Raw genomic sequence first — 11013 nt, forward strand, 5'->3', positions numbered from 1 at the left:
CTGTCCAAACACGGTGGTTGACGTTCAGACCATTTAATTGAAACCATGTTTTAAAAAAAATTTTTTTTAAAAAGGGAAGGGGTGGGTGCCACTGTAGGAGAAAGATCTTGGCAAAAACAGGTTCTGTGCACGGATTCCACCATTGGATTGACCAGACAGGGCCTCAAAGCTGATACAACAGGATTAGCACAGTGGCATTGTTGGACATAGGCACAGCGTGACATGTGCTACAGCGAAGGCATTTGGCAGGATTAACCTGCCAGGGATAAAGATGTAGCAGACAAGGGGCTGAATTAATGGACTGGCATGACCGAAGCGGGGAAATCTATTTGCATGCGATATTAACTGTGCTAATAAACTCCGGGCTGGGCTGGGCAGGGCAGGCCCGGCCGTCCTCTGTGAACCGGGAGTTTGTATTTTAAAGCCCACTTGGAAGACACCAGCCACAGTAGACTAAAGCAAGCAGACACCACAGACTGTCTTCAGGCTTCAGTTTGCCATGTCCTAGAGTAGCCGCGCTTTTAAATACCTGGAGCAGCCTGTGTGCACGCAGACCCTGCAGAGGGATCCTAATCCTGTGGCGTTTCGGTGCCAGTGGGTTCTCCATGTAGCGGGTTATTGTCCAGAGCAAACAATGAAGAAACATAAGGACAACGCAGTTTAGAAAACACCTACTTGGAATGGGTGGTTTTGCCTGACTGGTGTATTCTGAATCCCTGGAAGGCAGGGCAAGACCAGGCTGAGCGAGCAAGACCACCCAGGACAGAAGATCTCAGGAGGTGCTCATGGGTCCCGCTTATACAAGAGCGTGTTCAGTATCAGTGAGTGTGCCTCGTCTCCGCCCCCTGGTCCTGCTGCAAGGGACCGTGGGCACAATGTAAGATACAGCCGTTCAGAACGTGGGGGCACTGAAATACACTAACACAGTGGCTAATGCACAGGTGAGGGTTGGGGAGGCTGGGCAGGTGAGAGGGGAGGGAGCCAATAAGATGGAGTTATTCCCCCAGGTTACTGCAGGTGGGGCTTCTGCCAGCCCACGTCGGGCAAGAGAGCAGGTGTCTGTCGCTGATGAGGGATGTTAAATCCCTGGCACCCAGCCAGCCTGAATGCAGACTGAATACACTCCCGCTCCCATCCCAAGGAAACCACCAAGCCAAGGGTCCCCTGCGAATGGAAACAGTGGTGCCGGGTACCAGCAGCGCCTGCCGCGTGAGTGAGACTTCATTTTCCTCCTGCCCGACTCCCACTGCGCCAAGGCTCATTTGACGTGTCCATTTTTAACACAGCCCTAGATTTCGAGCCACTGTCCCCAAATCTAGTTTATCAGAATCCCTGAGGGGGGATCGTGGTGGGTGGAGCCCTGCATCCCCAGCCAGGGTGGGGGGATGTCTGCATTGACCCGTGGTCAGCGTGGGAAGTGGCTGATGAGAAACATACCCTTACTCTGTTGCCGTCATCTCTTTCCAGAAGCAACAGGCAGGAAAACGGTTTGTTGATTTGAGATCGCTGGTGTTACAGAGCTTAGATAAATGTCACATCCTTTGGCTTGCCTTCACCAAGTGATCATTATGTGAGTTTGGGGAAAAAAAAAAAAAAGATTAGCTGGCTTGACCCTGCCAAGCAAATAGTGAAGAATTCACATAAGGCCAAAGTGGGAAATAAAGAGATAAAAGGCTTTGGTGAAAATTGGTGCAGAATTTTGGAACATGAGAAATCTTAATATTCTCATCAAATGCCTCTAGGGTAGCTGAGGTCCCCAGGGAGGCAGCAGCAGGTAAAAAGGCCCTGAGGTGGCAGGGAACCAGGTCGTTCCAGCAGGGCCACTCCTCATGGCTCAGCGACACAAGAGCCTCCGGCCCTGGGGCACCGTGGGGGCTGGAGTCCAGCCCAAGGCCACCCACCAGGTCACATGCCCTGTTTTAGGGCTGCATGTGCAGCCTTGAGTTCACAAAAGGCTTCATCCACAGGAAAGGCCAGGGTTTTTTACATTGTAGAAGGCGCCATATGGTCTAGTCTATGTTTCGAGATCTGAAAGAAAGAAAAAAAGTGCAACTAAATTCACAAAAAGGGGGAGGTGGGGCTGGACCACCGGGACCCATGTGCTTTGGCAGAGAATTTGGGAGGGAAAGGGAACAAAGGTTGAGGCAGGAGAGTGGCATGCTCTGAGTCACGTCTGAGACGGACAGCTCAGGCTGCAGCATGAAGAATGACTCAGAGGGACAGGTTACACGCATAGAGCATCGTCCAGGTGAGAGGTGGGGAGTGCGCACCAGGCTAGCCCTGGAGATGAAGAAATGTACTCCAGTAGCAAAGTACCAGCCATTCTGCTGAGTCAGAGGAGACACTAAGGACAAATTTGTATTGTTTTCTGTCTTCACCCCTCACCTTTGCAGGACTTCGTTAACTGATCGACAGCACAGCCACGTGGCAGGTCCTGGGGTTCCAGCTGCTGTGCACGACTTAACTGCCAGGTGACTCCCTGATGCCCTCTGTCCCTGAGACCACCGTCTCCTAAGACAGACTGAAGAGTGATGGAAGAAACATGAAAGGTACAAGGGTCATAGACATGGGCCAAGAGCTCAGGCCAAGCAGGGGACCAGGAGGACCTTCTTGGCGGCTGACTCTGGAACCCGCCGGCAGGAGCAGGAGTGCGCTGGGGGGTAGCAGGCAGGGCCTTCACATCCACAGAAGCAGGCACACGTGGTGTCCTGGCGGGACTCCTGCTCCATATGGGAGGAGGGGCAGGCCTGGAAGTGAGGAGCCATAGGATCGGGGGCTCTATTGTGGGCATGATGGGGAGCCTTGGAGAGATGAACCAGATCAGTCTGCCCCTCTGGAGGAATCCCTCTGCTTTCCCTGTGCATCAGGGCACCATTAGCCTAGAGTCAGGGAAATGGTTAGGAGGTCTGGGTGTCAGATAATGATGTAAAATTACTCATTACAGAACAGCCCTTTGTGTGTCCTTGATACTTGGTGCTATTTTGATTTTTTCCCCCTTTTCTAAATGCTTAGAAGAGTAGTTAGACCACCAGAGTCTTAGTTTATATCATTCATTCACCCAACTGGTATGCATCAAGCATCCCCCATGTGGCCAGTGCGGGGAACCTGCTGGGGAGGTTAGAGTTGAGTGGAGGAAGTTTCACCCACACTGTATGGTGGATGCCTTAAAGGAAGAGGACTGGACGCCTGGACAGTACATTACAGAGGAGTCGGGTCAGACTCTTGCGTGTCCAGAAAGTCATTCTGGAATTGAAATCTGAAGGAGAAGTTGGTATTAAACTATGCAAAACGGGGAGTGAGGCATTCCAGGCAGCGGAAGCAGCTTGTGCAAAGGCCCTGTGGTGGTGGTGGGGGCGGGGGGGACAGGGCATATTTGAGAATTTAGAAAAGCAGAGACAGCAAGAGGTTAATCAGTGAGGGATGAGAGGAAAGAAAGCGGCCAGGCCACGCCCTTGCACAATGCCAGCTCCCTGCAAACATGAAATTAAAACCTGAAGAGTACTTGCCCTTTTGAGAGGATCACCTCTTGATCTCTCTTTGATCCCATGGGCCCTGGTGGGTTCCAGGCAAGAAGAGTTGGCTGTGGATCGGTCTATGTGTGGCCCCAGCTTGTCACCCATTCCTGCGTCACCTTTTATCCCTTACAGGCAGGGAGGGATGCCAGTCCCTGGGTTTCTGGTGTTTTGACTTCCTCAGAGTCAAAGCAGGTTTTACCTGGTACCGATACAAGCTTCCCACGTGAAAAGTAAGTGCTTTGCTGAAGGCGCCGGCCACTCAGCAGTAGCAGTTCACTGTCCCCCTGCTTTATTTTACCTGAATTAAGGACCTAATCCCAGTTTCCAGAACTTGCTCATTCTCAGAGCGAGTGTCAGCCTTCAAGATAGTCCCCAGAAATGTCAGCCTCACAGGAAAGAAAAATCTCGAGGTCTCTCTACCTGATGCTCGGAAAGCCAGCCACGTAACTCAGCACCAGCACTCATCGGATACACACCGATAATCAAGCACGTAACGTAGGCAAAGTTTTCCAATCGTCTTATTACCCTGTTTTGCAGATACTGAAACCGAGGCCCAGGAGGTCCAGTAACTTGTCCTGGGAACACAGGCAGGAAGGCATAGGGTCAGTGTGCCCACTGAGTCACACCTGTTTTCAAAGTCCCAGGGCTCATCCGTGGTGCCACCGAGCCACCCGCTAGTCTGTACTATGTTCAAGGGAGCAGACCTCCAGCCTCCAGTGCTGGGGGCCCCAGAGAAGTCTGCTCTGGGCCCTTCCTCAGCAGATGAGGAATCCGAATAAGGGAAAGGCAGTGATGGGCACTGTTTTCACATCCACCCAGGGAAGTTGGAGGCTGAACTGAAGCCAGCTGCCCTCTCCACCCCGGCTCTGATAAATGATGACCGTCACAGGGTGTGACAAAGATTCAAAGAGTTAGAGCCTAGAAAGTGCCTAGAACAGCAGGGGGCCTGGATGTCCACCTCCTGCCATCCCAAGTGAGCTGTGAAGCTGGTCCACGTCCTGCCTGGGTAGAGAAGTATGTAGCAGAAACCCTCAGTGTGGCCGAGCTGTGGCCCACAGAGGCCCGAGGGCCACCACTGTGGCCCGATGTCCTGGCAGGGATTCTTTGATTGTAGACATGCGAATCCAGACACTTCTGAACCCCAAAGCCACAGTGATTTCCGTGGCCTGGCCAGGACTGATGAACTGCTCCAGGTTCTCCCTCCCTCCCCCGACTCCGGCAAGAACCTGGGCAGGACCCGTGTCACATCCCGTCCTAGGAACTGGCCCACTTTGCAGCCTCAGGACAAAACAGGTTCCAGGCTAGGAAGCAGAAAGTGAAAAATGCAGTTTTTCTTGGTTGGGTGACTAAGAACCATGCAGCAGGCAGGAGCCATTTAGGGCCCCAGAGCTGTTCATTTAAAGGTGTTTCACCTGGAAATAGGGATTAAACTTCAAATGTTATTTTCAGGTCACTTTATGTGACATAATTTCATGAAGGTGATAAAATCCAGGGAGCTACGAAAAAGAAAAGTTCCAAAGTTATTTGACTGCTGAATTTCTCTGGTCGAGATGTTTAATACCTCCTGGCTGAATCTGGGACGGGGGAGCCCTGGAGGTTCAGCTGCGGACTGCGGGGCCAGGCAGTGATGGGCACTGTTTTCACGAGGACCACCTGATTTCTCGGCTTTAGTTGGTCTGCGTGACTGCCCCGAACCCTCAGTGTTAGCCTTTGTGTTTGGAAAGTGCTTTTTACCCTTTGGAGGACTAAGTTAGGGAGACATACTCCATCCTTAGAAGATCCATTCTCACCTTGGTTGTTTTAGTAGATGTGGGAGCTACTCCACGTGGCCTTTGAAATCTGGGGACCCTGGACAGGCAGACAAATCGAGAGGGGGGCGGTCATGGCAGTGTTATGACTCAGAACCCGAGGTAAGAACGCTCTCTGGTGTTTAGGTTTGGCAACAGAGGAATGAGAAGCCCTGCGTTCCTCCCGTACAAGGATCAAGATACTAACTGGAGGAAAAAACTTTACTCCGCACATTACCTTAAAAATAATTGGTTACTGTCACACCTCCCCTGGCAGAGATAGGTAAGCTGTGGCGTGATGTCTCCCTTTGAGGCTGTTGAAGGCATAGACCGTCCCCCTTCCCAGAGAAGCACCAGTACTCAGATGAGCCCAGGGCTTCCAGGAGCCTCTGACCCCAGGAGACAGGAGGGTTGGCAAAGGACACCACCAAGAAAAGCCTCTAACCCACCGCTGCTCTGTCCCCTACGCACACAGCAGGGCCAGCACGGAGGAGGTGACCCCACGACCCTCAGCAACGCCGAGACCTCCCCGCACGGTGCGGTGGGGCAGCTGGTGTTGTGAATCAGGCCGTTGCCCATCAGAGAACGGCTACTTCACAACACCAGGGTCACACCCCACCACAGGCAGCACTCCGGGCACCGGCCCCCATCACGCCGCCTCCGCGGCCGTCGGTCATCAGCGCCGGGTCCCGCAGGCCCGGTGTGCGGCCCTCTGGTTCACCCTGCCTGCTCTGCAGACACCGCTGCCGACACAGCCGCCTTGTGGCGGTGTCTCCCCCAGCCCAGACAGCTCCACTTTTAAAAGAAGACGCTCCTCACGGCATGAGCTTCTGCAGAGAGAACGGAGCTCCCGGCTTCCCAGGGTGAGCGTGGGGTTGCAGGCCCCGAGAAGGGTTCCGCGCCAGGCAACTGACTAAACTGAACATCCCCTCCCAGATGCTCGGAACGCACAGCGGCGAACGGGGCCTGGATCTCAACACGTGGTGGTGAGAGCTGGGAATAGAGCCCAGTGGAGGGAAGGGAGGCCCTAGTGACAGGACGGGGGACACTCTTGGAGAAGGGAAGGCCTTTTGTGGCCACATAGACAGAGGACACATCTACCTCCTCGATGGTCCCAGGTGCCCTGGAGCCTACATGCCTTTCTTGAAGGTGAGAGTTCCCCAGCCCTCCATACGGACAAGAGCCGTGCACAGGGGGACCCTTCCTCGGATGTCCATCTGTCAGACACTCCTGTCCTGGGTAATGTGACCTGTCACCTGTACTGACAGGTGGGCTTCCTCTCCCAAGGGTCTCACCGGCAGGGTTAGGAAACTACCAGGGGCCTCCAGAGTTGCAGTGTTCTGTGTAAGTACCTTAATTAAATCTTATACGTGATGCCACCATATAGATGTTAGAGCCGAGGAAGGAGTTCACAGGCAGAGTGGCTGGGGTGACCAGCATCCTTTCTGAAGCACTAAGAAAAACAAAGATGCCCGTGGCTCTGGCTTTCTATGGGACAGAGAGACCCAGGGCCACTGTGATTAACCCAGGCCCCGTGTATGTTTATGACCTCAGTACGATGTTGCTGTCCCGTAGGAAACCAGAGGGATGGCCAGAATCCAGCCAGGTGCAAACACTGCACAGAACGAGGTCACACGGAGCCTGGGTTCATCACAGCGGCCCTGGGTCTCTGTCACCGTGAAGTTCTGGGATGTGAGTCTACTGCGTCTGTGAAGTTCTGCCCCTTCCTCCAGACTGCTAAGTAATGCTGGGAGACAAGTATCTTTGAAAAGTTCAAAAGTTTACAGTTTTTTCAGAAAGGTCTTCCTGTCTTCTCTTTAAAATACATGCACAGCATGTTCCCGAGAATCCACCCACTGCCCAGCTCCCCTGCCACCACCAGCATCCAGGCAGTGCCACTCACAGTGTGGTCCATGCTGGCAGCGTCAGCATGCGGGGAAGGTGGCCTCCCACCCTCCTCCGCACGCCTGCGGCCTCCCAGTCCCAGGGGTGACACCTGTGCTCAGGGACTGGGTGTTAAGAGGCTCTCCAGGGGAGGCTTCAGATGTGTGACCACCTCCTTTTTGCTCTCCCCACATCCTGTCCAGCTTCCATTCCAACCCCATCTCTTCTTTTCCAAATGCACACTTACATCATGTGAATTGCTCCACCCCCTTAAAAGAGTTGGCCTCACCTAGACTGCATTGGGAGCCCAAGTGGCACGCATGCCCCAGCCACCTCTCAGTCCACACCCTTCCTCCCTCTGACACACCTGCCCCAAGACCCCTCTCCAGGTGCTCACACCTTCCCCAGGACTGGTCCTCACTGTCCTCCAGATTTCAGCCAGCGCTGAATCACTGACTCCCCAAAACCCAGAAAGCCAAGCCAGGTAAGTTAACTGATTAGAGCGTTTCTCTCATTCTGTCATCCTGCCTTCACTGGTGGGCATCTTCGCTGAATGTGTGTTTTCCCCACTGGCCGGATGGATGCTCTCTGAGGGCAGGGACCTCCAGCCGAGCTAGGTCTCTGGCATTTAGCGGCTTAGTAATGTATTTGTTCATAGCCTGAGCTGTGAGTGTCCTCCCAGGTCAAATTCTCTCTTGCCCATCGGAGCCCTGGATCTCTGATTCCGGCAGTGATTCTAGTAACAGCCACAGGCACTACTCTGAGCCCTCTGAGTCGTCGTTGACCCAAGGCCTCAATTTCCTCCTAACGGCAGGTCATGTAAGCGCCCTATTAGGTAAGTCACAGGACCACACCATCCATCATGTTGCTAATTGGCTACACTGCTCCTCTAACCCAGGCAGTCTGGCTTCTGAGCCACTGCTCTGTGCTGTTGAGGGGCCAGATGGAGGGGACAAAGTTGGATATGGGGGTCCCCAGGGAGCAAGCCCCCACCAGCAAAGTCCCCACCATTCCTCAGAAGCCGCCCCTCGAGTTTCTGAAACCTGGCGGACCAGGCATTCTTTCTCCCTGTCTGTGTCTTTCTAAGAGGTTAGATTCTCACCTTGTTTAAAGCACTTCGTCATGGAACCTGATTAAAAACCTAATGAAATATAAAATAGGGTCACGTCCAGAGAGAGAACTGTTTCAGAACCAGGGGAAGCATGACTTCATTTCCTGGTTAAGCTGGTGAATTCATTCCAGGTTTGCACAGTTATCTTCAGGGGTCAGAGCTTCTGCAAAAAGCTGGGTTTAGAAAGGACACTTCCTGAGCAAATACTTAGTATCAAATAGAGCAGTGGTTCTCGAAGTTGGGTCCCTGGACCAGCAACAGCATCACTTGGGAACTTGTTAGACATGCATGTGCTCTGGGTCCTCACGGCCCTGCAGAATCAGAAACCCTGGGGGGAGGTCCAGCAGTCTGGCGGAAGCCTTCTGACGTGCTCTCCTCACCTGCTTTGGGGAGGGGGTAGATTTTCTTGTTTTACTTCGCCTGTAGTCATCACCAGAGACTGTCCTTAGGCCCCCCAGAGGGTCTTTTATGTGTTCCTTTTATATAAGGCACAGCCAAGGACATTTTCAGCACCATGCACCTGCTTCTGGTGCTGACGGAAGGCTCCTTTTTAACATATATATAATGTATGTAATGTATATAATGTATTATGTATGATATGTACATATTATGTATATATGTATTGTGTATATATCAATGTACCATGTACATGTATTACATATGTATAGTATATATAATAATTTGAGGGCTTCGGCTCGTTGTGCTGCTACAGAGCCAGAGTTCCCACGTATGACATCTTACCTCCTACAGCGAGGCTGTGGGGAAAGCTGTGTACACCCTCTGCTGAAATTTCAGGAAGATTTCATGGGCCTCACGGGTAGAGTTGAAGCGGAAGGTTTCCACCGTGGTGTCAATTTTTTATGGATTTTTAACTGAAATGTAGCAATTTACAATGCTGTGTTAGTTTCAGGTGTACAGCAAAGTGATTCAGGTATATATATTTATATATTTATATTCCTTTTCAGATGGTGTTCCATTATTTTTGATGGATTTTTAAAGAGAGGAGGGGCAGTAAAAATCCACCCCACCATTCTGTCTGTTCCCTAAAAACAACTCAAAGAACCTCACCCAGATCATGGAGAAAGTTTGAAATTGCCATTTTCAAAGGCGTGGTGGTGTAAACAAGTTTCTTGTCGATAGCACAAGGAACTATATTCAGTATCTCATAGTAACCTACAGTGAAAACTAATGTAGGTATGTATACGTATTACTGTACTGTACACCAGAAATTGACACATTGTGAACTGACTATACTACAGAAAGAAAATTATTTTAAATTTAAAAATTAAGAAAAATAAAAGGCATAGGAGGAAAGAGTTTCAGTAGAAAAATGAATCAAAATAAATAAGCAGTAGCACCTCACTTTGATATTCCCTCCAGCTCCCGGCACACTGGTAGAGTTTGCGGGACCTGGGCCACTGGTCCTCACTTCCGGTGGGTGGCACAGGGACCAGAAGCGGGGAGACCTAGGGCTGAGGCCCAGCAGAAGGTGAACGTTGGGAGCAGCCTCAGGTCTGGGAAGCTCTGCATCATGTTAGCAGAGCAGGCGGGCACCTGCCAGCAGCCCATCAGTCACCGCTCAGGTAACAGAATCGGGCCGGGGAGGAAGGCAGGGGTAACCGAGGGGAGCAGAGAGGCTACTGTCATGGCTGCGAGAGGTACCTGTGACCCAGGGGATGCCTCCCCCAGCCTTGTCCCATTACAACTTCGTTTTGCAGTTGAGGAAGCGGCGGCCCAGGAAGGTCAAGCAACCTGCCTTCAGGCACACAGCCTGGCCCTCAATTTCCAGAGCTCAGACAATGAGCCCATGGCCCTGCTGGCACTTGGCCAGCCTCAGCTCAGAGCAGCCCTGGGAGGGGAAGCAATGTCATCATTTCCATTTCTCAGGTGAACAACAGGCTCAGAAAAGGCAAACTTGCTCCAGGTTCATAGCTGGTAGGTGGGCTGCCAGGCTCCCAAATGTCTGCCTCCAATCCCGCTTAAGGGCTTCATCCCCTCCCTCCTTCCTGGGCAGCGCCCCATCACCTGCCAGCAGCCTCCTCCTGTGTAACTGATTTTCCTTCAAGATTTTCTGCCTGTCTTCTGCTTAAAACACTGGAGCTTGGGGAAAGAAAGCACTGGAAGTGGTGGTGGGGCCATGTGCCCTCCTGGAGTGACCCTCCAGGGCTGTTCCATCGGGGCCTGACACAAGTGGAAGAGGGTGTGTGTGCATTTGACTTTGCACTTTTCTTCTTGTACGTTGCCTCTAGGAATGCCCTGAAGGTTCAAAGTCACAAAACAAATAGCGAGGAAACACACACTATTCAAGGATCAAACTATTCAATCAAAAGGATGACAGATGGACAGGATAGCCTGTGAAAGTCCCTGCCTCTTCTGTCTCCAGAGAAAACCACTTTTTTTTTAAACAATTGGAATAATTTTTGATAGCAAAAGCTATACACATTTAGATACATCAGAACAAATGGAAAGAAAATAAATGTTTCATTGCTCAGGCTTCCTTGGCAGAGGCAGGGCCTGAGACCACACCCATCAATCCACTGTGTGGCTTACCGGCCCTCCCCACCATTGATGCACTTGATTTTTGACTCAGAATAAATGGAACAGGCAAGGGCTGACCTGCAGTCCTTTTGAAACACAAGTCAGATCACAGAGCTCAATCTCTATTGCCCACGGCCACGCAGGATCCACCCTCCCTCCCCGCAGCCATTCCCCCAAG

General features: G+C 51.9%; 1 long non-coding RNA gene across 1 annotated transcript; it reads left to right on the forward strand.

The window, feature by feature from the left end:
* Nucleotides 1-5785: 5785 nt before the first annotated feature.
* Nucleotides 5786-8081, forward strand: LOC140686735 (uncharacterized). The gene is made up of 3 exons (XR_012060603.1): nucleotides 5786-6165; nucleotides 6239-6288; nucleotides 6878-8081. It is a non-coding gene; the product is annotated as an uncharacterized lncRNA (long non-coding RNA).
* Nucleotides 8082-11013: the final 2932 nt, after the last annotated feature.

The sequence above is a fragment of the Vicugna pacos genome, chromosome 17 (assembly GCF_048564905.1).
Source record: "Vicugna pacos chromosome 17, VicPac4, whole genome shotgun sequence".
Taxonomy (NCBI): Eukaryota; Metazoa; Chordata; class Mammalia; order Artiodactyla; family Camelidae; genus Vicugna; species Vicugna pacos.